The 25,990-nt window shown below is 29.5% G+C and overlaps 2 long non-coding RNA genes across 2 annotated transcripts in view; one reads left to right on the top strand and one right to left on the bottom strand.

Moving 5' to 3' along the window:
- Positions 1–25,990, top strand: part of LOC139907104 (uncharacterized) — a 161,734-nt gene that overhangs the window by 70,296 nt on the left and 65,448 nt on the right. The gene's annotated exons all lie outside the window — the stretch shown is intronic.
- On the bottom strand, positions 21,426–23,361 carry LOC121128073 (uncharacterized). Its single transcript, XR_005868025.2, has 3 exons — positions 23,191–23,361; positions 22,728–23,128; positions 21,426–21,845 (listed from the first exon to the last, which is right to left on the bottom strand). It is a non-coding gene; the product is annotated as an uncharacterized lncRNA (long non-coding RNA).

Below are 25,990 nucleotides of genomic sequence, written 5' to 3'. Positions count from 1 at the left end.
ATACTAATATAATTATAATAATAATGTGAACCTATTAGATTGATGTTTGTGAAGAAAAAGAGCTAAGTCAAGGTATTAAGTAAAGTAAAAATAGACTTAAACATATCTACATTTCTAATAGATGAGATATGAGATGATATATTGAAGTCAGGGTTAATATATTTCCCACAAAAGCATACAATCAATATATATATATATATATACATCTAATACTATAGATGCCCCCCTATCTTAACAAGAAGAAATTAGTTAAAAGAAACCTGTTCTATTAAATACTAATAAGATTATCATTAGATAAACATTCTTAACCGGCTAGAATTAAGCGGATTTCTTAATCGTGTCATACAATTCTAGAGATCTAAATAATCACGTATAATTTCTATTCCCATATAGAGGAGAATATATTTAAAAGAAGTAATTGGTTCAAAAAGGGGGGGGGGGGAAAGTAGACGACATTTTTTACTTTATTCTTTCATGAGGGGAAATTCGTATATGCCTGATTATTCCATGTGTTTAGAATTCCATGATCTCATGGATTCCAAATTTTTGAATCCGAATAAAAGAAATACTTTAGTGTTTTGAAAACATTGCTGTGTGGACAGAGCTTAAAAGTTTACATCAATCAACATACTTCTACAATGTATTCCCTATGGGAAAACATATATTCTAAATTTCACAGCGAAAGGATATTATTCTAAGGAAAATTTACTTGCTATAATCTTCTCAAAAAAGAAAAAAGAGTGAATCCCAAGTTTGGACCAGTTACGAGTAAATACTCACCTTTTAGGTATACGAGCCGAGATTATGAAGGTCTTTTTTTTTTTTTTTTTTTTTTGTTTACTTCATCATACTCGGGTACCAATTGACGAACTTTGCTCATATCACGTCACTATCTAATACATTTAAATAATTTGAGGACACTTGGGGGCTGAGGGTACCAAAAAAATTATCATCCCAATTATAAACCCATATCTAGGCTATTAACGAAAAAATCAAATTTTTGACTTTAAGGTCAAGAAAAAGACAAAAATGTGTTTGTTTATTTTGTAATAATTCCTTTTTTCCCTCTTAAAATATTTTATCATATCTTTGCACTTTTGTATATAAAAAAATATTTGAAATATGCATCAGTGTTTTGGCTTTAAGGCCCAATTCGCTCAAAATAAAGACCAAATAAGCTCAAAATCATTATTTAATTTAATTATCAACTACCTTGTGTGTACTTGTACGCTGGATAGAGGAGAAGGAACAAATATTATTGTATTTTTTTCTTCTTCAAATCATTATCTGAATTCTACATAGCCGTTGTCCATAGAGAGTAAATATATTGTCAATTGATGAATGACACTAATGAGTAATCACTAATAAAATGCAAGTTTTTTTGTTTGATATACGAATTATGAATTACTTATTATGTAACTGAATAATGCCTACTACGTTGTCAAAAGCAAGGCAAAAAGGTCAAACTCAATCGATTAATATTGCGTAAATCAAAGGTGAAACGATAAGGATATTAACTCACACTGTAAATGATTAAAACCAACTCAGTGCTGATCAATGTGATAGTCAAGCTATTTGGCTATCAAATATAATACTTTAGACAACAATAATAATTTTAAATATAATAACATCAAACTTGAAAAACATTGACAAAATCCACAAATTATTCAGAAGTTTTGAAATCTCCTTTCATAGGCAAACAAAAGAGACTTGCAGTTTTGGACTGCAATAAAGTTTGCATTGGAAGAAAGTCATACAAAAGGGGTTAGTCATATGACTCCAAATATGTCCAAGAAAAGGCACAAAAACATCGAAAGCCATTCAAAACAATTAATAAATATTTATGGAGGGATGGATTTATTTTTGAATATAAATGTTGACGAAGAAACTACAAACGCATTAAAAGCTCAAAAGTTTGATCAACTCATTAAAGATTTACAGGATAAATTTAATAACTCTACAAAAAAAGCGAAAAAATTAAGGTCTTGCCTATCGTTTCGCATATTTGGCCTATAAGGAAAATCCAAAATAATTTCAAAACAACATATGATTTTGCCCAATTTGCCAAGAAGTTGACCATGGAAAAAGAAATTTTGGTGGATTCAAATCCAAAAAGGGGCTCCAGAATTGGTGAAAATGTTGCCCAAGACATGATCAACTTTTATAAATCCGAAGATGTGGGCATGATAATGCCAGGACAAAAAGATACCCTGAGTGTTTATAAGAATGGAGCAAAGATCAAAGAGCAAAATCGCCTCATATTATGTAACTTATCTCATCACTTCTTCAAACAAACATATCCACCATACAAAATTGGTTTTTCGTTGTTTGCAGAGTTTAGACGTAAAGAATGTGTGTCAGTCGTAAGTTCTGGGACCCATTCTGTATGCGTTTGCGTAATTCACGAAAATATGAAGCTCATGCTGCATGGAGCTAATTTTAATAAATTGTGTTTGATGGAAAATTTAGAATATAATAATATTAGACTTCAATCGCCCGATGATTTCCTCATTATTCTCCAATGTCCCTCTATAGAATGCTCTGTCTCCATCAATGTGGAATGTGTGGTGACAAAGTTAAAAATATATTGTCTCAGATTTTGGAGGAAAATATGATTGATGAAATAGCTTATAGAAAATGGACACATACAGATAGGTCACAACTATTAGTGAAGCATTAGTGAAATCTAGTCTAGATTTCGTCGAAGATTTTATGAATGGTCTTCAAAAATATCAACCGCATGCTTTTATAACCAAAATACAATCCTCCAGCTTTAAAAGAACAAAGAAAGAGTTAGAAGATATCCAATTTGTTAAAGAAACCATCCCATACATAAATTGCATAAAATACTTTTTGGACGGATGTGCAGGACAAAAAGAATTTTATGAACTTCTTTTACCTGTGCTACCACAAAGGATGATTTTGGAATCTCAGCAGAATTGATTTTTTTTTTTTGCAACAAATCATATGTTTTGGTTTAAGAGGTACAATTAAACAATTAGAGAGTAAAGCAAGTCTAAAGCGTTGTTCAGAAGGAAAAACTTGAAACCAATTTGAACTCATATGTAATTTTATAAATTTTGTGAAAAAATATTAAGAATATAAATTTTGCATATTCCAAATGTAGTGAATATAATCAAGAATTGGTACTCTTAAGCGATAGGCAAAAAAGGGCCACCACTATACCTGGAACTCAGAAGTTTAATTCAATTATTCCTCTGTCGAAATTTTCCTAACAGGTGAAACATTTTACTGCTTCTGAGGTATCGATAGTTAAAAGAGTTATCACTACACCAAAAAAAAGTTAAGTACTATTTAGAAATTATATATAAAATACAGCGGCTGTAAGAAAAAAAAATGTGCCATTATAAATTATTTGGGAGTTCTTGATAACAGAAAAAAAAGTTAGAAATCTATCTCGTGATCTTTTCATTATTCTGTATTTCATTGAAATTGTAAATTTGGTTGGGTAGATATGAGTTAATAAGTTTTATTTTTTGAACTAGCTAGTAAAATTTGTTGTAGTTTATGTCTATAATAACCTATATATTTATAAACACTTAAGGCCATTGTAGTATACAAAATCTATATAACTTGGATATAATAAAATATATAAATGAGTGTAAATTTGTCACACCACAATTCTAAATTAATTATTTTTTTCTAATATTATACCCAAGTTTTGTACATCCCATTCTTAGTATTTCGCTTATAGAGTTAACCCAAATTTGAAAGCAGCTCCAAAACTTTTTGAAATTAGTTAATATATGTTGACGGCCTTTTTATGAAAATTTGAGAAAAATTGAAGTATATGATGTTTGAAATTTTTAAGGTCAAAAATTTGATCGCGTGGGGGGCTAAATTATAGTTTATCCTTGATTTTTTGGGCAAGACGAACATTTATAACATATTCATTATATTATTCAAAAGTGGGATGATAATGGCTCCTATGGTTCCAGCTTCACTAGTAAACAGCATAACCAACTATATAATGAAATTTGAAATGCCTCATAGTGAGATACTATAAAAATCTCTACTTTTCAACCTTCAATATCCTTATTGTGTCTTTTGTACTGGTTAATATTTGTTTTCTAAAGCCTTTCCATGTCTTATCAATAAAAATAGGAAATGTTCAATAACATCCGAAGCATACCTCCAGGATGTACCATGCAGTTTTGGAATATTCAAAGAAATCACTCTATATCTTGCATATCACCTGAGCTTTTTTAAGTTTCATTTTGGTGGTTAGGTTGTGAAATACAGTAATGGTAATGAAGGACGTGCCCCCTCTCAACATCAATATTTTTGAGCCTAACAATCAATCTAATTTAACTATTTTCATCATTTTTGAGAATTATTTGATCAATGACGGTGTTGGTCTTAAAAAATCAATATTGCCTGGTCAGACCCTAGTTGAAGTTTAATTTAGAATTTATTGTAGCACAGTAATGTGACAAAAAGAGGTACTGAGTGAAGACTGATTCTGTTTCGGACTACTGTGTAATAAGTTGCATTAATAGCTATTTAAATTTGTATGACTTCAATATTTTTATCATTTACATTTTATAATGATTTTGTCATCGATTTTTTATTACAAAGTTTTATCGTGCAAACAAACGACAGCTTAATCAAAATTAAACAAGTTTTCTTTTTACTCCATGTCTCTAAGGATAAAAATGTCAGAGCACCAACAAAAATGGTAATGCGTGTGTGATCTCCTCCACGCCGGTGTCAGTGGCAAGAAAGCTTCTGAAGCTGTTGGTATCTCCATCCAGATTCCCTAAAACATCAAAAAGTCCCTTATTGTTCAAGCAAAAAAACCAAAACTTCGGCAGCCAAAATATGGCTGAATTCAGCCCTACCTTTATGTGCCCTTCCTCTACCCCTGACCTCAAACCGCTGGAATTTGTATTTGGGACATCTTGTTGAAGACCTATTATCCAAATTTGGATTCACTCATAGCTTCCATGATGACAATGTAGTATACCATGGATAAGATGTCATTATCAAGATGTTCGCCAGCATTTCGAGGCTATTATTTCTTGTGGACATATTGGATTAAATATGAAGCTAAATATAGTAGTAAACATAAAGTTGGTTTTGAGTTTTCTTTAATAGACTTTATATGAATCACATTTATCGTAATTTATTCATGCTACTGCAAGTTTTGGATCCCTACATTATTTATATAGTAAATTATATTATTATTTATTTTATTTTTAGATTATTATTTATGGTACATTATATTTATTCTTGTCACGAGAACAATATTTTCATATCAGCTCGAGTAACAAAATTGGTATCAATATTTTTATTATTTTTCGAGTAAAGTTATTCCGAAAATGTTGTTAAGGAACAATTTACAAGCACTTACCTTGGGATCTCCAGGACTTTTATATGAGGCGGGGAGTTGAAGAAAGGGGGAGGATTCAAGGAATGACAACTTTTAAAAAAATTTAAATACAATTTTGTTGGGACGTGGGGCTAACTCAGAAATTAAAGGGATTTAAGTCATCTGTGAGACAATTTTTTTATTAGCGTAATATCACTGCGATTAAAGGTTCCAATAGAAATTTAGTATAGCACCACTTCAAAATGTCTAAATACTCCCCTACCCATCGGCGCCAGAATGTCTGTGCAATTGCCTGCCAGTGGAGGTGGTAATTATATAACTGTGGTGTTTTTTTTTGGGGGAAGTCATTCGTGGCAATAATTTTTCTTTGGTGTTGGGTTGGGCGTGACTAGGGGTTTTCTCTGGGGTTGGGATGTTGGCTTTCTTTAATAATTTTGACATAATGTTTTTTTAAAGGTTTAATAGTAATACAAGGTTATACCATACCACTGTTTCTAGAAATGTTTTACTTCCACCATACTTTTTAATAGTGACTTCAAAGTGTATAACAGTTAGCAAGTGTACCTATATATCAACTTCCTTGACTGTTACTGTTAAAGTACCACTGTTATACTCTATGACGTCATATCTGTCTGTCTTGCTTAGGATTTTGTACGGTACATCAAATTGAAAATTCTAGGGAACCCCATTCCTTGATGGTATTTGTATTAACCTAGTTTTTTTATAAACGCCAAATTAAATATTTATCATTTTCTTACGGAAGAGACAAAAAAAAAATTATTTTAAGTTTATTTTTTTTTTGTTTGAGATAAAATTTGAAGTAATAACTGCTTTCTTTTTCTAAAGTTAGAGCTTTTATATTTTTTGAGACAAGAGAAAAAGTTTTTATTGTCATAACTATAAAAATCTGCAATAGATTGGGGGTCAAAGGTCCTAACGATTCAGGCAACACTTCCGGTATCACTATAATACCGGTATAACGAACAACACTATTTGGTAATATTTATAAGGGATAATTAAGAGTTATTACCAGAAGATCTGACATATTTTATAATGTTCATATTTATGACTGTTTAAATAAAGTAGCTCTTTTGAAACGAGATTGCAGCAATGGGACTTTGACAAAATGACTTTGTACATTCTACACATTACGTATAATGTATATACGATTATAAGTTAGCATGTTATATTAGAAGTTTGTCGGAGAATTCTTTTTAATATAATAATTTGACATTTATTGTACAAAAATGAACGCCGACAGAATAGTGCATAGAAAAGAGGCCTAAATTTTTTCAACAATAAAAATAAATTAGTACTTATTTTACTTCGACAATGAAAAAAAAGAAGAAGTTTTAACTTACTTTTGTAAATGTGTAATTAATTAAATTGTTGCAATATGATGCATTAAATTTTTTACTTATTCGTTCATTCTTATTTGTAACTGGTAACACACACAATTGACAATAAATACAGCCATGTATTTGACAATAAATAAATGAAGAAGTTCAAATTAAATTGAGTTTGTATCATAATTGAAAGCAACGTCATTTTGGAGAGACATTCTTGATATATATTAAATGAAATAAAATCGACAAATTTTCAATGGCTTTTGATGAAACTTCAACAAATGGCTTTAAAGAAAATACTTTACAACACTTCTATTGTATTAGTACAACTTGATGCTAAATAAAAACAATGACTTTATCAAATTAATGGTTCAAGAACTATTTGTCGAAGGACAATTTGGGACATTTGACCAAAAAATGAGATTATGATAAATAGTACAATAGCGATTTCTAAGCACATATGAAACAAAAACTTTTTGTTTTGCTTTATTTTGAAAAGATGTAGTTTCTATGATGAATAACAGATTATTGTTTTTAATAAATTTTAAATGACTGTAGTTTCCTTGATTGTAGAGAGCAATCAATTATCCTGCATAGACCATTTATTGAATAAAGAAGACATTATTTAACTTCAGTAAAGAAAATAAAAAAAGGACAACCTGTCTTCCTTTTTTTCTTACTAATTATCATATTAAAATAATATAAATCTAAATTTATAATGTAAATATTGTATTTATATTCTAACAAACACATATGCAGACACAGTTACAAGTAAATCAAATCCGGCAAATCTACTGCGTAGTTCAAAAAAATGTATTTCTTTGTTTCAAATATGTATTACTGAGCGAAAAATTTGTTACTCAGTGCATGGTTTGATAGCATTAGTCAATACTTGAGCATTGGTTTAAGCTAGTCTTTAGCCTTTCTCATTATTGTGTTGTATATTGCATTAGTTACTTAATATGTGCACTGGAGGCTCTAGACTCCCAACATGGAATCAAGTTCTGCTATCTTATATAGGAAATTTGTAGAAATTAAGGAGGGAGAATGTAAGAAAATCTACCAAAATATCGCAAATGGCTGCAAACTTTGTTGTCGAAAAAGTGATGCTACATTACCAAAAGGCTCTAATTATTATAATCGCTAATATAAAGATGGCTGAAAAGGTTGGAGCTCTGTACCAAGAGTATGTTCATTTAAGAAAATTAAACATCAACAAGAGAATTAACTACCTAAAAATTGTAGTAGCTAACTGAAGAACTAGTACCCTTAGCATTTTTTTGTGATCATGTTGGAATCGACATCAAAACAAAGATGGTTTCAAAACTAATGACTTTTGAACAAAGACTTGCAGCAAAAGGCATGGCTCAAAATATGGAAAATTACGTTCCAAAAGATACAGTATATTACCTGGATTTATTGTAGTTTGTTGGCGATTTTGTTGTCTTTTTTTGACATGATGAGGCTAGAAAAATGCTTCGGATAGAAATCAGTGAAAAATGGGAATCAGATCTTTACATTTTACTAGCAAAGAGAAAATTGATAAATTGTCTGTGGTTAACGATGGAGCATAAAGAGGATTAAAAATAGCGCTAGACTTATTGGGTCAAGTTAGAAAAAAGGAAAACTTACAGATCATCCTTCAAGTGGTTGAGAAAGATAAATATTCTCTTCCAAATCAAAGAAACAGAAAGAAAGAAACAAAGTTGTTGGTATTAAAGAATTGACGGATGATCAATTTATATGTGTAAAGTAGTAACTAATTTAATTATAAATTTATATTATGTAATGAAGATGATAATTAGTGCAAAAAAAAAATAATAATAACAAAAAAGGAAAAACTTTTTTTTTTCTTCTTTTCTCAACTGAAATTTACAGTCTAGGTGCGATAACTTATTATTATCTACAATCAAGAAAAGTAGAGTCACTAAAAAATTTATAAAACACGATAATCTTTAACTGTTCAAAGAAATATTTTATGTCAATAGATCTTTTTAAAATAAAACACAACAAAAAATTATTGCGTCATACGTGTTTAGAAGTTGCAATTATGCTAGAGGTAAACGTTAACCAAATTTGCTAAAATTTTGTATTTTTGTTCTAATTACCTAGTCGCAGTAACAAAATTAGGTTCCGCGGATTCTAATAATGTTGGAGGAACTAAATCAGCCTAATATATATTTTGATGGTATGTTACTTGAGGTTTATTACAAAAGTTTATTATTTTTAAAATTCATAATAATACCTTTCATGTAATATACAGTCACTAAACTATACTGCCTTTAAGAATACCCTAACGGTCGCCTTAGCAAGCAATTGCTAGTCATTATATAGACACAAAATAGTAGCATAGGGTTTAAATGTACATAGTTCAAATTCTGTAGTGTTCTGAAACCGTAATTATTCGTGTAGTTTGTTTTTTGAATCACCAATAACTTTTTTATAAATAATTCAAACACATGTCTTGTCTTCCTGACCCGCAAAAAACGGTTTTTTTGTTTTGGGTATGGCATAAGCCCCCCCCCTTATATGACCCCCTCCAAAATTGACACCCCCGTATTATCTTGTCCAAGCTCAAAAGAGGCACCCATGCAAAAATTTAGTCTCCTAAGTTTAACGGTGTGGGAACATATAAAGGACACATTATATTATATATATATATATATATACAGATAATAAGAAAAAGAGATGAACTGGTACAGAAAGTATCTCTAGAAAGAAGAACAAAAAAAGAAGTTGAAAGATATGTTGATATGCTGATTCTTTCCTTATTTTTGGGCAGTTAGTGCCTAATAGTACATATAAGATGAAAATGAGTTATCGCGTTTCTGTTACTTGGAATGTTTTGGATCAATATATAAAATTTATATAGTTGTAATTTTATTAATGGGTATCCTAATTTTTCCGCGTGGCACGCTTGGAAAACTTCAAGGGGAAGGGGTGTCACCCCCCCGTGGGAATGGCCACGTGCGCAATTTGATTGCAATTTCTATCATATTCAGACAATGAAACACTTGAATGATGAATGTAAACTCCTGGGCTTCAAGGCAGTTTAAATTCAACCGCCTCTGCTTTCCTGAGCATCAAGGACCCAATCGAATGCCCTATAATACAGCCCAATCCACGAGTTGTGCAGGTGAACTGCTGGGGTTCAAGGCAAAACTTTTACGGTCGATCCTGTTTTCAACATGCAAAATGACCGTGTTGTGAGCTTTGGAGATGTTTGGAGATCCAACGGGAAGGCCATGAAGCCGGTATGGTTCCCTACTGGCTCAGATTAACAGCGGGATTATGTGAAGATTCTGGCGTCAAAGGTCCTTCCGTGGATCAAATCCATAGTCGGCAACTCTCCTTGAGGTTTTCAACAAGATGGAGCACCCGCCCACGCTTCCAAGAAAGCTCAGGAGTGGCTCAAGGACAACATGCACTTTTGGCCAAGGACTACTGGCCCCCTCAGAGCCCAGATTTGAACCCACTAGACTTCCCTATCTAGGTGCACGTAGAGACCAAGGCCTGCAAAAAACGACACAAGAGCATAAATGCCTTAAAGGCTGCTGTCAACAAGGCCTGGGCCTCCATGGACGCCGATTACATCCAGCAAGTCTGTGGCAGCTTCAGACGTCGCCTGACCAGTGTCATTGAGTCAAATGGTGGCTACATTGATTAAATTTGATCACAAACTATTTTATTATTCTAAAAATGTATGAATAAATTGTTTCTCAAGTCATTCAAATGTCATTATTGTCCACGATATGTTCTGAACAAAAATCGGTAAATAATTCTGCACGGCCCGGTACAATATAAGTTTCGATGAAAATTCACTAGATCCAGGATGTTTAACCTTTTAATATAATTGCCGGCATTGCCACTTGAAATATTTGAATGGGCTGCAGAACCTATTACGCTAAATTGCTTTAAAAATGGCTATATAACACAAAACTATCAAATTCTAATTTATTTCTATTTTACACCAAATATAAAAAGGCCAAATCTAATTTTTCAAGACCAAACTGCTAAAAAAAGGTAACCAAAATAGAATATATATATAGAGAGAGAGAGAATATCATCACTCTCTGGTCACAAAAGTAGTAAAAATGTAATACATAAAGGTATACATAGACGACTTCACTGAATTACCTTATGTTTCCATAGCCAACAACATCATTTCAACCCAACCTTAGAGGAGGATCAATAACAAAGTCATTGTAATAAAAAAAAATATGATGGATGAAGGGTTAATACTTGCAGCATTACAAATTATAAATTTGCATTTTTTGCTTGCACATATATTCATTTAGAAACAACTCAATAACTTGGAATAAATTTTGTTTTGTCTTGATGCTCAAAGCAATTATGATACTTGGATTCAGCCTCATCCTTCAACACTATTTACAATATTGCATTATACATTTATTTTATAAGAAAAAAAACAAAAAAAACAAACAACTATTACAAGACTTAATATGAGTCACAAACTACAGTACCTAATGTGGAACCCAGATGTATCTTAAGAAACAACTTTGTATTGCAGTAGTAGACTCATCATCTGAAAGGAAGATAAAAAGTTATGAAGTGACGTCATTCCGATACTTACATATTGTATTGTATGTTCAATATAAGTTTTTTTAAACGGTGCCGATATAATTTTAACAATTAGAAGATGAAAGGATAATTATATTGTTTAAGTCTATTTCTCATATTCTCTAGGAAAAATATAATTCTTTTTTAAACTTTTTCTAATTGCTTGCAAATTAACAAATATCCAAACAGGTTGCTCTTATTCTAAAATCATTTCAAAAAAAAAATATTCTTAAATAAAAATATAATAGAAATTGAACAGTTGAAAGCTTAGGAGAACAGTCAATATCATTCTATGTAGAGGAATGATAAATCCAAGATAAAAATATTTATAAAAAAATCAATTTTGTATCAAAAGTCTGGAAGTTTCTAAGATTTTTTTATTGATTTGCGTATAACAATTTTACCTTCAAGGGAAGTCGTTTATAAGGTAAAGAATTGCTTCTGAGAAAAAATTAGTAACAACTTATTTTTAAAGTATGATTTTTTTAAAGATAGTTTTTTTCCTTTACATATAAAGGAGAAGGATTTGTATAAAGAAAATAGGTTTACTCAAAAACTAAACCAACTGCTTCTGTTATATTTGCCATATACAACATTCTTATTAATATTATAAACATATTCATTTCATTATTAAGCAAGAGGTTTAATCGCTTTACGAACCAATTTTGTAAGTTTACCCACTGAAAATAAAAGGAAGGTCTATAATTTTGATGATATTTTTATTTTAACAGTGAGAGACGTTATTAACAAAAAAGTGTTTTGACAAAGACAAATTTTGAGTATAGCCCCTATAACACCATTCCTACCGTCTAGTAGGGGTGTGGAAACATTATTTTTTGGGCTGATTCTCTGGTGAGGGAAAGAACAACTTCATCAGAAAATCTTTATCAGTGACCAAAATTACGAAATCGAATTTATTCCTTACACTGTTTGGGCTCCCAGATCAAATAATAGTTTTTATTGTTTACATAATATATAAACCAATGTTGGATTCCCGTCTGAAAATCATAGACCAATATGATACCGGTATATTTTTTTTTTTGACCGAACAACTTCAATCCTTTAAAGAAGTTCGGTTGGGATCGGTCAGATACAAAAATTAAATCTAGAACGATTCCACACAAGAAATTGGCCTTGAACAGTTTTATTTAATATTCAACATAGACTGATTTCATAGATGAATTGTGAATATCGGTACAAAGACTTTGTATGATGTTTACAGCGTTTCATATGTGTAACAGTCATAAAATAGGAATTAGGAGAATATTGGTCCATATAATGAAACCAGAATAATCGATCAACACTCTGAGACAGAAGGTTTGACCGAAATATTGACTACAATGATCCAAAAAATATTTATGGAACGACGTAGCTCGGGAGAAATCATTCTCTTGAATTCAACTTGCGTAGGTTCACGTCTCAGTAATACCTAAAAAAGGAAATATACATAGTGTATATGGACTTTAAAGATATTTCCTAGGTCAATGAAGGAATTTTAATACTATAATATTCCTACATAATCATTGCAACTCCATCTGACCAATTGAAGGACATAAAAAAAATTGATTTCGTACCAAATCTTAACTCTAATACATATAATTTCCTGTAAATAATTTCAAATTACATTTTTTCCATATTCTCGAATACAATCGCTTATTTGCTTAGAGTGAGAAAGATCATATTTTCAAATATTGCATGCTACATCACACATGATTATTAGATTAAAATCTTAATAACGGACTACAAATGTATATAATCTGAGGGTTCAAGTTTAAATACATTAATACCTTAAACATTGAGTATCTTAATCCTAATCATTGATCCGTTAAATTTAAGAGATTTTGTGTAATACAAATATTCTTATAGAGAAAACTTAGCAAATACAAATAAATATATTTATAGTAGACCAATAAAAACACATAAATTTCATTGGGGAAACTAATTTTATATAAAGAGCAGTTGACTTTAATGGTTTTCAAAATCCGTCTACAGAATACAGGTTCCCTTGACATAATTTCCTATAGAGTATTACTTTTAGTAACATAGTCAAATTAAAAATATGAGAAAAAGGGAGACTAGTTGGCACACTTTTCGTATTTTGACATATTACCTAGCTTCTACATGTGATTTGGAGAGAGATAATGTTCAAAACAATATGCTACTTTGGTACCGATTTTGTAACATATTTAATAGTATTTTGGCTGTAATAGCAAATTTAACGTTGACAATAATATTCCATTTTTTGTTCTTTCTTGTTTTTTATTGTTGGGCAGAGCTCATTTGCCTTCCAGCTACTCAATGACTTCAAACATTAATTTCTCACTCAATACATAGTCTCTATTTAGGTATTAAATTAAACACAAATAATTAATTATATTTTCATATAACTAAATTTAAGAATTTAAGCTGATATTTGTGATTTAAAAGACAATTAATGAAAACTGCGGTTCGTGTTGTGTCAATAATTGTTTTTCGGTTCATTCCAGTCTTAAGACTGGTCCTTATGACTGTCAGTACTAGAACTCATTAAAAAAATTTAGTTGAGTGATATCATCAAGAACAAAACTTTATAAGTGTTTAGAACTGAACAGGACCAAACCTAAAATGAACTGGACGAGACTGCATTTTTTAGTCCTATTTAAGGACTGACACAGCACTTACTCCGATTTTGTCAATTCAAATGATGATTAATAGCTCCGGAGGGGTGGGTATACTCACCTTGCATTAAGACCCGTAGCTAATGCAATCCACATAAGTGTTATTTCACGAAAGTGCTTGAGCACAGCTCGTTGAAGTTTGCTAGAAATGGAAGAACTCCAACTTGCCCCACTCTCCCTCTATCAAAGTAAAACGGGGATCATTCAACTGATAAATTGTTTAACTGTTCTTTTTTTTAAATATCCCTATATATATTAAGTATACTTACATGCATGTAAAATCATAATATAGTGTCAAATGCATATACCTATTTCTAAAGCCTATGGAGTCGCAATATTATCTATGTAGGTATTTTTTTCAAATCTTAGGAATATGTTATAGAAGAAGTATTATTGTTTGTATATGAGATTCTAACTGCATTTTTTTTAAAGGTAAATATTCAAACAAAATTAAATTAACAATGATAAAATGCAAAGGATCAAGTACAACTATTAATGATTTGATTCAAGCCTGTTTGATGTTTCCGTTGTAATCCATATGGGTGCAGAGATTTTGCATGTATATGTGTATTACTTAGGCAGTTCATACTTCATTGATTGATATAAAAGATAAAAAATGCCATCCCTTTTAATAAAATTCTACTTTACAATTAAAAGTCATATGATTTTATGTTGTATTTTTCAAAGAACAAAGAAACTGATATCTATAATTTTGCTAAATATTTAGTCACTGCTAGATAGATGGGCATACATAATCATCAAAATGAAATAGATACTTTGGTATATGTATCTTGTATAGATATATGATGTGATAAGGAGTCAAGAAATGACCACATATTAGTATTAAGATGTTGAGTTACTCAATGTTATTTTTTTGATTCTTTCAAGATTAAAATCCATGTGGAGAACCCTTACATTAACAGTTTTATTATTTATAATTAAATATTATTAAACCTTTGTTAATATGGGCAAAATATCTAGTTTGAAAAAACAATATTTACTTAAAGGGATAGTTTGGGCAATATATTATATTATTATGTAATCAATACAAGGTAGTTGTTTATTTTTTTTATTTTTATTTTTTTAAATATACAACTATGTAATCTATCAAATATAAATAAAGTACTACTACACTGGTTATTTAGGGGGAAAAAAATAATAGCTTATGAATTATGATGTAAGTCGAATGTAATTTTTAGCTGGCCGTTTTTTATAATTATTATTATTTATTGGTAGTCTGAAAAATTAATTTTCTTTTCCTAAGCTGTTGTCATGATTATTTAACTACTGAGTAGTGAACATCCATTCTTAATATATTCTATTATATTAAAAACCTAATTGAGTGTGCTCATAAAAGACGGAGAGTAATCCTGAGGAATTCTTACGGAGTTATAACTGTAAGCCCATGTTGGACTCAGAGTAGAATTGTCGATCGACATCGGAATAAATTCTTTCCAATGTCCTTATTTATTTACTTTTCTCCCTCCTCTCTCGTTACAACTTATTGTAGCTGATCTAATGTAACATCATGAAAGCTGAACTGCTCTCCTCTAAAAGATTCTTCAAATTTTGATTTTCTGCTGTTTTTTTTTTTACATTCCCAAGATACACAAGATTTTCATCACTAATAATAACAAATAATGAACATTGCTTTGTTTATTTATGAAGCATTACTAGGCATTTTTTTTTTTTGAAGAAAGGTAAGATAATTTTTAGTTGCAAAAGATAGACATACTCTATTTTATGGATTATAATGAAACATAAATTTAATGAATTTCCCCACCTTTAAAAAATATATTTTCAAAAAAATTTCTAACCAATGAAAATGAACAGGTAATGAAGATCAGAGTACATTAACTTTGATTTTACCCATATCACACCTTTAGATAGTATTTTTATAACAATTACTATTCTTAAATTACAGTTTTATAAAAAAGTATAAGCTTCTTTGCAAAGGTAATAAATTATAAAATTAGATAAAATAGCCATCAATTGTTTAAAATAACAAATTTGCTAATAATAATCTTTACTAAAAATCACCATAGCATTTGACTTTTTATGGTTATATACCCATTCAACAGATTTGGTCAAAGGCTTATTATCTAAGGATACAATGATTTGAATTTTCTCATCATATGCACTTAAATATGATTACAGTTGAATTTTAATATAACAGTATTTGACATTCCCACAATTATCATGTCAACCAATGCATTCCTTCCATTCCTAATAACAGAAACAACCAATATAGACTCTGTATTTCATATACTGTAGATGGTAGTATCTACGAATGTTTGTTTTTTATTACATAATTACTTTATTCTCTTTACATTAATTTCAATTCTTGGATTAATATTTTATTAACAAATTTTATAGAAAGAAAAGTTATTAAATATAACAGACCATTTTCAATCTATATTGATCTATATTTGATTGTTAAAATTATGCAGGAGAATACTCTTGTATGTAAACTCGATTAGGATGACTTTTAACCATTTTTAAGGCACGAAGAATGGGGTATCTACAAATGTTAACTTCATTTTAAAAAATTGATTAATTAATGAAGAATTGTTATTACTCAAAGTTTGAATATGTTTTTTATACTTATACTTAAAGTTAAGTCAGTCAAAAGTTCATTAATATTAAATGCTACTCGTAAAAATATGTTCGTGCAATTAGTTTACCTATTTAATTATTTTATTGAGGAATGTATTGAAAGCTGTCAAAATATGTACAATATTTACGAGCCTACATACATCGACATATTTGGTAATTAAATGTTTATTTGTACCTTTAAACAATTAGGATGGGGTAATCATATGTATAATAGTGGTTAATACATTTGAATTTAGTATTGCTTGATCAAAGTTTAAATATATTCATTTTTGACAAACTTTAAATATATTCATTTTTGACAAACTTTAAATATATTCATTTTTGACAAACTTTAAATATTTAAAGAGTGAAAAATGCTATTATCAATTGAATAATATTGATTAATAAACTCAAAGTGACGCAATTTTGAGAAAAACTAAAGAAAACGAGATCTTTGTTTAATCTTAAGGGAACTTCATATAGTGCCTTAAAAAATTGATGTTAGATAGAAGCAAGGATCTTTATTCTTATAAAATTTAATTTTTTAGAATTATTTAAACCGGCAGACTTTCAGAATTATGAAGTAATGTAAAAACGATCTTTACCTGAGAGTTAGTTTATTCAAGATACTTTTTCCACAATAAGAATGAATTAATTATTTGTAGGAAGTAACACTTCTTAATATATCTATTCTTTGAAAGAAGTAAATGGAAATTAAATGTATAATTTTATTATGCCTACAGAACTTGGGATATCTTCACTCCAATTGATTTTTAGATATTTACCTAATGATTTAAATATATATCCAAGGGACACTTTCATAAATATAAAAAACTTAGGATTTGTGGAAGAATATTTTTCATTTCATAAAAAGTAAAATCAAATTATATAAACTTTATTAAGTCATACATATCGCAATTAATAATCTATAATGTCAATACAGTAACTATAAAGTGTGAAGATTTTGTAAATATAGTATGATACCTTTTGCAATGCCTTGATTGAATGTATACATTATAGTATATACCTATTACATTTACTAATATTAACATTAGTATTTCATAAGATATTAAGAGAATTGTTTGGTATTTGGATAGTTTACGCTGCAAAAAAATAGTAATAATTTTTATTCTTATTGAACCATTACGAGTATTTTGAAGCTAACTACTTCAATAAATTTATTTATATCCAGCCATATGCCTCTATCTACATATATATCAGTGCATAGTTGTATTTCAGTTTTATTTGATCATATGGAAATCCATAAGTATTAATTTGTCATATATGATTGCATTCCTTAAAATATGTGATATTCTGAAGTTTGATTGATAATGAAGTCCTGATAATCGAATCCAACTATGAGTAAGAAGAAAAATATTATACATCATATTAAATGCAGTATAGATAATGTAGGCACTAGGCATTTGCCATACATACTATATGCCACATTAAGGTCATCATTATCTAGGTGTATGAAAGAAGTAATGGAAGATAATTGGAAAAAAGATACTTAGATTACTCTGCTACTAAAATATATGATTAAAATAAAAACTCCACTTTTGGCTTCATTGAGCTAAAAAAAGGATCTTTTATAAGATTTATAAGAACTTTATGAAGTTGTATTTATATACAGCAATTCATCAAAACAATTTATATGGTAAAAATGCGTGGATTGTAAGTAGAAAATACAAATATATTTCTTAATTATTCATATCTTTTCATTTCTCATTTTAATAATATGTTCTTAAAATTCAAAATCGTAGTTTCCAGAACATAGACTGCTCGAGGACATTTGAGTCGAGTAAGATCACGTCATCTGTTTTATGTCTTGGCAGTATGATATACAGGTTTGATCTCATCTTGGTAGTGGTACAAATTTTATTTTTTTAAATCTGGAATGGCATTGGTTCAAAATCACGGAGGAGGACAACAGGACATCTTATGTATGAACAGAGCTTGGTGAAATGGTTGGAAAGAGCAAAGAAGATTCTAAATTTTCTCAAGACCAACAAGAAATGGGACAAAAATTTTCTCTTTTCTGATGAAAAAATTTCACCGTTGATGCCACTATGAATAAGCAGAACAGCCGCTACATCACAAACAAGCATCCAAACAACTTAACTTGAGTGAGATATGTCTTCAAAAAACAAAAAAATCTTTCCGGAGCCATGGTCTTGGGTGTTGTGGAGTCTGCATTCCCATTTTGTGAAGAGGAAGGAGCGGCTCAATGCAGATGCTTACATCGAACCACTGGATAAGAAAGTGCTGCTTTAGTCAAAAGAAAAGTTTGGGACAACTTTTGGGACCTCAAAATGTGGATGCCCTCCTCTTTAGACACAAACCCCTTGGAATACACTACCTAGGCGTGTCTAGAGGAAAGAGTATGTGCTGTTCCTCACAGGAGTGTCCAGTCTCTTGAGGCTTCCATGAAGACGGAGTGGACCAAGCTCAAGTTTGACTATATAATCAAGGTCTCCAAGGGATTTAGGTCTTGTATTGAGGCAACTATTAGAGCTGAGAGCTCACATATTGAATAAATATGTGACGAGCAATATTTTCAGATGATTTTTATAAATAAATGTCCTAAAAAAATCTCATTTAAATTTTACTATTGAAAAAAATAAAATTTGTACCAATAAATAAGATCAATCCTGTACTTATATAATATATTCTTTATAATAAAAAAATAAAAAAGATTTTTTTTATAGATTATTGTAGCATAAATACCCCAACAACAGCTGACATCATCTCGAGTCGATAACAACATTGACAATAAAAAAAATTGTCGATCTATATAATTATCTATGCTATGCAGTACATCGTTGAGGGTTCAGCAAGAAATCACATGTATAATAAATTATTGCAGGGAGTGGGGATTGCAGCATATGAAAAAAATACTATTGGTCTTCACAGTGATGTCAAGGTTGTAAATTACTGTTTTATAGTCTAATTTTGTTGAGACAAGTATTTTTTTATATTAAAGAACGTACACTTATTATCAAAGGTGAATCTTAGTTTTTGACTCATAAAAAATAGATTGCTTATTCATAAATTTTTACATTAAGAAATAATTGCCCATTGATACATTTTATACTCAATTTTTAAACTGTAAATGGAACGACATTGTTTAATGGGCAACACACCATTGAGAAATTATTCTCTTGAACTCAGTGTGCGTAGATTTGTAGGTCAAAAAGAGTAATTGTGATACCATAATGTTTACTTATACTGAATCAGTACAACTCCATCTGACTAATTAATGGAACACACACACAAAAAAAAAAAAAAAAAAAAAAAACTAAGACTAAAATTGTATCATACATCATTTATACTGTATGTGGGTACCTGTGGTAATATAAGACATTTTTTCAAAATCACCTATATTCTTTATCTATTATAGTCATGTACCTAGAAATTTGATATTAGATGTTGTTCAGTAAAAATTATTAGCACTTATCTCTAACGCACAAAACTGTTTGAAGCTGGGGGGATTTATGAAAACCTGAACATGGGGTAATATGGGCCACCAAGGTTGCATTAGTATATGCAACAAAATTCGTTTATTGTTTGTATTTAGTGACTACTTAGATGATAATACGTAAACAGACATTACATATAATGTGGGTAACAAGTCTCAAATTAGGCTTTATATAGATTACACTTCTGACTTTGGAAAGTTTGACAAATCTATGCAAAAATTCAAAGTTGTGCCAGTTCTAGATGTGCCTTCTACAAATTGATGATTTTGAATGTTCAATGACAATATCAGAAACACCCGCAAAGGCATGGCCAATATTACACGAACAAGTGTGTTTTTATTTCATATATTTTATTGTGTATATAAAAAAAAATTCCTATTAGCGACTAATGCTTATTACTACATTACCTTCTATGTTAATATTTCATTTTTGTTTACACAACAAATTTTATCAACTATTACAGTGCAAAAAAAATAAATAATAATAAAACTAAAATGAGTAGTAAAGTATATATCAGGGTGTCCCATATTACCCAGGGGTTTATATTACCACAGATACCCTTATATATACATCTAAGTTCAAATATACTAAATATTGAGTAATGGGTGGTCAATGTTTTGCATTCAATACGCCAATTTAACAGGTACATGGTCAGACAAACTTTATTTTCTTGTTTTTTTCTGAACAAAAATGTGCGTATAGACATAAATAGCATATTTAATTTGTGTTGTTATGCGAGTACATGAAAATGGGTAATTTGAAAGACAATCCTAAGCCGCCAACTAGATTCATGCATCCTCAAAATTTGCCAAATTTTGTAAACATTAGTATCCTCCTCCTTTTTTAAGAACACAAATTTTGTAAACATTAGTATACTCCTCCTTTTTTAAGAACACAAATTTGCTTTTTTGGAAATCGGTCAAAATAAAATAACTAGAGATTTTTGAAATGTAGGCTAGAAATCAATAACTTTTATTTATTTAAAGTAAACAACTGACTTTTCTTGCTGATTTTTATATTCAAAAAAGTAATTATTTTTTCTTCATTTCACACCTTTAGAATTAGATGCGATTTAAGTTATTTTAAAAAAAAGTGTTTTTTTTTATTTTCATATTTTCGCTGACGTACTACATTTTTAACACATGAAGAGCACATAAGAAATTTAAATTTTTATCTATGTATGTTGTGTTAATTAAATATTTCAATTACATCCATAAAACTTTTGAGGTAATAATCAAATTTCTGAAATTGAGGATTCAAAAATTATTGTTTCTAATACAATAAGTATGGCGGTATATAGCTAACAAAGGAATATACCACTTTTGCCACATTTACCTAGATCATAAGTTTCTGGATGCAAAAACGAATTTTCCCAAGCTTAACTTAATCAACAGTCACAAAAAATACAAGTAGAAAGACTTTAAATATTTATTTTACTTTATATAAACAATTAAATCACCAACGTGGCCTCAATCATAGTCCTGCAGGCCTAGTAAGCCTTATTCGTGTATTTCTCTTACTTATCAGACTACTCCTTCTCTACAGCACTCGCTAGGGCATCCATATTCACATGGGAGGTGCGCAAAGGCCTTCCTTTTGACGATGTCCCAGATCCCATAGTCAAAGGGGTTGAAGTATGGTAAAGACAGAGGCCAAATTAACCAGGGAAGAAATTCGCCAAGTTGTCTTTACATCACTTTTGAGGTTTTTCTTGTCCTCGTGGCTTCAATGCTCCCTCTCAAAGCTCTTGTTGTTATCCTTAAGCTTCTTAATCTTGATCTTATGAGACTGTTGGAGTAAAAGATGATGCGGAAGATCTCTTCATAACTCATTCCTGCGTCAAGAAGTATTTTATTATTATGTTTTTTGAAATGGACAAGAGCATCAATGACGATTCTTTATGGATCGATGAATAAGACAGAGATTATTTGCTAAGTAATTATACTTTTTACTCCTTATAAGTTGCCTATGTACAATGTACACATGTGCATGTAGACGCCCTTTTTTGAAAATAGCAATACATTTATGTTATCTACACACACACACACACATTACACATATATATCTAATGGATAAAAAAATTATCTAATTATTATAGTTATTAAATCTAATTATGGAGCTTTGTTGATCAGGGTTTTGCGGAATTAAGAATGACGAACAAGCCAGCAAGTAAGGCTTTTAAATATGTGAGTACACACGTTAGTTTGATTGTTAGGGTAAAACAAGGAATATATCTTGGGAATCCCGGAAACACAGAGCAAACAATTTTATGAACTTTAAATGGTGCTGCCACGCAGGAACGACAACAGATTGAAGGGACTTACATAACATTGGATTCCCCCTAATTAAGTTTTGTTTTTCCTTCTAATAATATAATTCAACGATTGTTTTGGAACTTGCATAAATAATAATGAAAAAGGAACCTTCTATTATTCAATCATCAACAATCATTTAAATTTTTTTTTTTACTAGTACATATGTGTAATAGACTTTAGCTGCTATCAAGTTAAATAGTCGGGTAATGAGAGCTTAGGTCTGCAATATACATGTGCATACATGATAAAAAAAAACTTTTGTAGGCAAGGTTATCACAAGTTTAAGAAATTTTGCATATTCATTGTGGTACTTCAAGGCGAAACAAATATGTTGGCTTATTCAAAGTATACAGATGAATTTATGTTTTTATTTAAAGATGAGAGGTAGTAACCAACATTACCTTTTAATAATTAGGCGTCAGCTAATAATCAAATTTTGCTTTTATAATATAAACCAATTCCACCAATAAACATCAATCTAAGTCCACGTTGATTTACTATAAAACTCCTTTCTTCTTTCGTTACTTTCCAAATTTTTTCTGTCCTTGTTCACTTTAAGTAGGCTTTTATATTGATCATGGAGATTGTCGATCTTTTGAAATTTTCTTGTTTCAGAAACGATAGGTATCAACGATGGTTCCCATATACCAGTAAAATTTAAAATAAGCGTTTTAGAAATTAGTTTATGTGACGGATTCTTCGGTGTTGTCTTTAGTTGCATTCGATACCACAAATAACTTATTAATATGTCACCGATAGTTGGAAGCACATTTGATGGCAAATCTTCTGGCTGTCCTTACATCTAACAATTGTTTATTTAAAAAAATCAGATATATGTGTTTATCAAAAAATATAGCCACAAACCTTATTTTCATACTCCAAGACAACTTTTCTGGCCTATCCATAATCGAAATTCGAAAATTAAATTAGTCTAATGCACACTCCTGCAATATTTTATTAATACGTCTCCATTATTACTTTTTCCAAGGAGGACTAATACAGTCCTTCTTATATACCCATTCGATGCAATAATTCATTCATATGACTACATTGTAATTCCATAGATCAAAATATATTTATTACGTATAAACACTATATACAGTGCACTCGTTTTCATATATTCATACAGATAGAAAGACAGACAAGTTTTGTTTTATTAATATACATTGAAGGAACTACATAATAAATATAAGTAGATCAAGTGAGAGATGGCTTAAAGTATTTGTAAAAAGTAGTTATTTATGACATGGGATTAGGTTATTTCAAAGTTTATAGTCAGATAATATACAGTTCATATATAAATTTTTTATTCAATCAAATGCAGAAGAACATAATATTATTTGTATTTACATGAAACGTTAATTAAACGGAATTATGAATCACAATAAAAGCAACATATGTAATTAAAAAAACTATCAGTAATATCAATTATACCAAATAAAAAAATAGAATTGAATTATTATTAAAATGTGTAATTTTAAAGAACTTTGGTAAGTGCAAAGACTATGAAATTATACAGGTTTGAATCCTCGATTAATAAGTATTACAGCTGTATAACTCTCAAATAATAGTATTTGATGATTGTTTAAGTCATCTATGAATCATCATTTTAGAAATAAATATTTGCAATATAATTCCCAATTACAGTCTATTCCAACTTTATATAAGTATGATGTAAAATGTACATTTTAGATACATTCAATTCGAAAATAACTTCTTTTTTTTTAATGTTCCCTTAATTGGTTAGATGTTGTTGCACTGATTAAGTATAAGTAACCATTATAGTACTACATTTACTCCATCAAACCTAGAAATCTTTTAGTGAAGTCCATATACAAAGCATATTTATTTCTCTAGAAATATAGGAAATGGAAGTTAAATGAATCTGATTAGCAACCATAAATTTGTTTAAAAAGGTCTATAAAAAATATAGTCCTTGCCACAATATTTTAATAAGTTTTCATAGGCATTTCGACAATAAATGTATAGAATAGCCTTGTTTGGTTCATTTAGTTGTCTGAATTTAATTCAGTCAACTATTTTTAGAAATATCCTTATATTTCTAAAAGCGTATGTCAAAAACTCAAGTGAACTGAGCAAAGTCGATGTAAGCAAATTATTAATTGCATAAAATAGTTATAAAAGTTGCAACCACATTTAAAAATAGATTTGTTATACTTAAAACTTCCTAATAAATAAAGTTGTTTCTAACTTTTAATATACGTCAATTTTTATATTTTTTCCCCCCTTATCAGTTCTCAAAAGTTCACTGGTTGAATTTGAATTATCTCTTGTTCAGTCGTAAAAGTTATTAACAATAATTGTATAATAATAATTCTATCATTGGGAAAAATTGGCTAACCACCAATTGTTTTTGAGCTTTTTTTTCTTTCTTTTTTCATGTCGCAAGATATAATAGAAGCAACGATGTTAATGGGTAGCATATAAATTGAGTAATATAAATAATAAAAATAATGCAGGCTCATTTTTCAGGGAATGGCTTAGTTTTACGAGGCTATATATGCTTATGTAGTCACACTCAAATAACCTTCATTTATCGATTAAGACCAATATCATGTAGGGTTATAAAATACTATTAAAACTAATTTATTTGTTACAAAATTTAGAAGTAGTATTAAATAGAAGCTTATAATAATAAACTAAAATAACTAATTCTGATAAAAATGAAAATAATAGTATAAAACAAGTAATCTAGTTACTTTTTTATTTTATATTCAAGAGGGTGAAAAGACAATCTTGATGTATGAATAACGGCCTTTTTCTAAAAAAATAAATATTTTAGTAGAAATATTTAATATATTTTTGAACAAAAAGCTACACAATGATAGGCTCAAAATCCCAAAAACTTTGCAAAAGTAAATGACAAAGTATAAAAAGGAAATGCACTTAAATACAAAAAAAATATTTTTATTTTATTAATCACAGGATATAATCAGAATGGTTTAAAATATAATAATCTGCGAATGAGTTTTGTGAGCACAACAAATTATTAAAAAACCTCAATTTGTCTGCCTACAATCATAGGCTTAACTATGCCAAATGATTTCTTATCTTTAAAAAAAAAAGACATATTTTAAAAAAATAATGAAAAATGATATCTCTTGAAGAGTATAACTTATATTGTATATGTGTGTTTTTAAAGCTTTAGAGTAATGATATTTGTAGCACATTATGATGTTCCTATAAATTCTCTCATAATTAATGATACGGAAATTTAATCAGCGATAGTTTAAACTCTGTTAAATACATAACTGTACTCTTGAAGACACATACTGAATTTTAATTACTACGGCTTTTTGCAATTATATTATGAATGCAAATTCTGCACTTAAGATGTAACCTTTGTCTTTAGTATTTAAAAAAAATAAATTAATAGTCTAATACAATCAAAAGTTATACTAAATTTGTGTATAAACAATTTTTTTCCTTTGTGTGTTGTAAAAAATTATAGTGTAGTTGTATCAATTAAATAATGCAGACGTGTGAATGTATAACATGAGCACTGTATATATATTTTTATAGTGTCTTATGTATATTAGGGTGATGCAGTTGTCCAGCGGAACCTAATTAAAAATCTGAATTTTAATTACTTCAACTAGATCAGAAGAACAGAAATACAAAATTTTAGCAAATTTGGTTAACG

This window comes from Lepeophtheirus salmonis, chromosome 13 (assembly GCF_016086655.4).
Source record: "Lepeophtheirus salmonis chromosome 13, UVic_Lsal_1.4, whole genome shotgun sequence".
NCBI classification, from domain to species: domain Eukaryota; kingdom Metazoa; phylum Arthropoda; class Copepoda; order Siphonostomatoida; family Caligidae; genus Lepeophtheirus; species Lepeophtheirus salmonis.
The sequence above is the reverse complement of the archived record's forward strand: the minus strand, read 5'-3'. Positions and strand labels throughout refer to the sequence as shown.